The sequence below is a fragment of the Neomonachus schauinslandi genome, chromosome 5, assembly GCF_002201575.2.
Source record: "Neomonachus schauinslandi chromosome 5, ASM220157v2, whole genome shotgun sequence".
In the NCBI taxonomy this organism is placed as follows: Eukaryota; Metazoa; Chordata; class Mammalia; order Carnivora; family Phocidae; genus Neomonachus; species Neomonachus schauinslandi.
The window spans coordinates 78,080,202-78,084,032 of NC_058407.1; the positions used below are offsets into that span (position 1 = coordinate 78,080,202).

The window sequence follows — 3,831 nt, forward strand, 5'->3', positions numbered from 1 at the left end:
AGTGCCAGGAATCCTAGGCACAGAGGCAACCAGCTGGGAGTTCAAATACAGGGCAGAGGAAGACGACAGGCTACTATTGGCAGGTGGGGGGAGCTCACCAAATTTATTTGTAGGAAGGATAATTGGAAGTGCCCTCACCACATGGGTTTGTGTAAGGTTGTCAAATGTCCAAACTGCTAGTAAATTCAAGTTGAGAAAAGAGGCTAAAACCTGAGTGCCCTGTTAAATGTTCCAGATAAACTAAAGTGGAACAGACATTAAATAGGTTTTGATAAGAAATCTGTGCTGGAAAACTCACATTTTGATGAATTTTAAATTTGCCAATAATTTCTCTAAATCATTATCTTTTAATACAGCAGCTACTATTTAGGTGGAGTAGGCAAAAGGTTACTGCACATGTACTTTTAGAACAATTTCGATGGTGTCTCTAGTGAACTGAGAAGAAAATGAATTTGTTCACATCTCTACTGGGATAGTGGAAAAGAGCTGAAGGCCCTACAAGTTGGAAAATGGGGTGGTGGTGATAGCCGTCTTTAAAAGACATTGTCTATGAATCTCCAAGTGTAACTTTGGAAGGAAGATCTCAGGTGAAAGGGGCAGCTGATCAAGCAGCTTCTAGTCTTGCTCCCTGGTTTTTCACTCTTTCACTCACAGCACTATTGCATTTCCAAAACATCAGATGGACTCTTGTCAGGGCCAACAGCGCCCAGGAAAGCTGAACACTCTCTTCCATTAAAGCATGGAGATCATGTCAAAGGGTGTGGTCACTGAGTCCAAGAGCTGCTATGACACGAGCCTAACTGAAAAGTTGAGGGCAGAGTTTCTGAGTTTTGTTTTAATAAATTGCTGTTCCTTTTGTCTTTTCGTCATCCTTTTCTATAGAGCCATAAGGAAATACTAGAATTGCAGCAAAAAGAGACTTGGTGAAACCTTGGATTCCTTATAGATGAAGAAAGCTATGACGTATTACTCCTTGCCTGTTTGCCACACACGAAAAATTGCATTGCTAAACTAAGTAGAGTACTGACCACGATACATAAATCCCAGTACAGGCTATTGCACTTCATAGATACTGTGTTTTTTACAAATTGAAGGTCGTGGCAACCCTGCATCAAGCAAGTCTACCAACCCCATTTGTTCAACAGCATTTGCTCACTTCGTGTCCCTGTGTCACATTTCGGTAATTCCTGCAATATTTCCAATGTTCTCATTACTCTATTTCTTACGGACGGTGATCTGTGATGAGTGATCCTTGATGTAACTGTCGTAATTGTTTTAGAGCATTACAAACTGTGCCCACACAAGACAGCAAACTTTATTGATAACTGGTGTGTGCTGACTGCTCCACTGACCAGCTGTTTTTCCAGCTCTCTCCCTCTCCTCGGGCCTCCCTATTCCTGAGACACAGTATTGAAATTAGACACTTAACAACCCCTACAATGGCCTGTAAGTATTCAAGTGAAAAGAAGAGTCGCACATCTCACGCTCTAAATCAAAAGCTAGAAATGATTAAGCTTAGTCAGGAAGTCGTGTTGAAAGCCGAGATAAGCCAAAAGCTAAACCTCTTGCACCAAACAGTTAGCCAAGTTGTGAATGCACTGGAAAATTTCTTGAAGGAAATTAAAAATGCTACTCTGGTGAGCACATGAATGATAAAGCATAACAGCCTTATTGCTGATGTAGAGAAGGTTTCAGTGGTCTGGATAGAAGATCAAACCAGCCACAACCTTCCCTTAAACGAAAGCCTAATTCAGAGCAAGACCCTAACTCTCTTCAATTCTATGAAGGCTGAGAGAGGTGAGGAAGCCACAGAAGAAAAGTGTGAAGTTAGCAGAGGTTGGTTCATGAGGTTTGAAGAAAGGAGCCGTCTCCATAACATAAAAGGGCAAGGTGAAGCAGCAGGTGCTGATGCAGAAGCTGAAGTGAGTTACCCAGAAGGTCTAGTAAGATCATTAATGAAGGTGACTACACCAAACAACAGATTTTCAGTGTAGACAAAACAGCCTTCTATTGGAAGAAGATGCCATCTTGGACTCTCAGAGCTAGAGAAGAGAAGTCCACACCTGGCTTCAAAGCTTCAAAGGATAGACTGACTCTCTTGTTAGTGGTCAATGCAGTTGGTGACCTGAGGTTGAAGACACCGTTCATTTACCATTCTGAAAATCCTAGGGCCCTTAAAAATTATGCTAAATCTACTTTGCCTGTGCTCCATCAATGAAACAACTAAGCCTGGATGACAGCACATCCGTTTACAACATAGTTCACTGAATATTTTAAGCCCAGTGTTAAGACATACTGCACAGGAAGGAAAAAAGATATCTTTCAAAATATTACTGCTCATTGACAATGCACCCAGTCACCCAAGAACTCTGATGGAGACGCACGTGTCCAATGTACAAACGTGCAATGTACAATGTGCCTGCTAGCACAACATCCATTCTGCAGCCATGGATCAGGGAGTTATTTTGACTTCCAACTCTTATTATTTAAGAAGTACATTTTATAAGGCTACAGCTGCCGTAAGTAGCAATTCTTCTGATGGATTTGGGCAAAGTCAACTGCAAGCCTTCTGCGAAGGATTCACCATTTAGATGCCATTAAGAACATTCCTGATTCATGGGGAGAGGTCAAAATACCAACACGAACAGGAGTTTGGGAGAAGTTGATTCCAACCCTCGAGGATGACTGTGAGGAGCTCAAGACTTCAGTGGAGGAAGTTACTGCAGGTGTGGTAGGAATAGCAAGAGAACTAGAATTGGCGACTGAAGTTGGGACTGAATTGCTGCCATCTCATGATAAAACTTTAATGGATGAGGAGTTGCTTCTTACACATGAGCAGAGAAAGCGGTTTCCTGAGGTGGAATCTACTCCTGGCGAATATGCTGTGAAGACTGTTGAAATGACAAGAAGGATTTAGAATGGTAATCAACTTAATTGATAAAGAAGCGTAGGGTTTGAGGGGATTGACTCCAATTCTGAAAGAAGTTCTGCTGTGGGTAAAATGCTATCACATGCTATCATGTGCTACAGACAAAAGTTTATGGGAGGAAAAGTCCATCAATGAGGCAAACTTCATTGTCTTATTTTAAGAAATTGCCACAGACACCCTGACCTTCCACAATCACCATCCTGATCAGTCAGCAGCAATGAACATCAAGGCAAGACCCAGCAAAACGATTACAACTCTCTGAATGCTCAGTTGATGGTTAGCATTTTTTAGGAATAAAGCATTTTAATTAAGGTATATACCTTGTTTTCTCAGACGTAGTGTTATTGCACACTTAGTAGACTACAGTGGAGTGTGAACGTAGCTTTTATATGCACGGAGAAACTAAAACATTCATTTGACTTGTTTTATTGTAATATTCATTTTATTGCAGTAGTCTGGAACCAAACCTGCAATATCTCCGAGGTATGGCTGTACATTTAAGTGATCCCTGAAGACATTTTGCAAATCACAATTGTTCAATTGTTATCCTTCTGAGTCTTTCAGTAGTCTCCACCTCTGCTCTCACACTGAAGGTAGAAGGTGTAACTGTAAAGGGCCCAGATTAACTCAGATGGTAACTCTCAAAACCAATCCATAGGGATCTAGATTTTGTCTCTCTAAACCAGATCAAGAAGTTTCTACACCAGGGCGCCTGGGTGGCTCAGATGGTTAAGCGTCTGCCTTCGGCTCAGGTCATGATCCCAGGGTCCTGGGATCGAGTCCCACATCGGGCTCCCGGCTCAGCGGGGAGCCTGCTTCTCCCTCTGACCCTCTCCCCTCTCATGCTGTTTCTCTCTCACTCGCTCTCTAAAAAAATAAATAAAATCTTTAAAAAAAAAAAA

At 41.9% G+C, this 3,831-nt stretch overlaps 1 pseudogene; it reads left to right on the forward strand.

The window, feature by feature from the left end:
• Positions 1-1,439: 1,439 nt before the first annotated feature.
• On the forward strand, positions 1,440-3,210 carry LOC110580818 (annotated as a pseudogene).
• Positions 3,211-3,831: the final 621 nt, after the last annotated feature.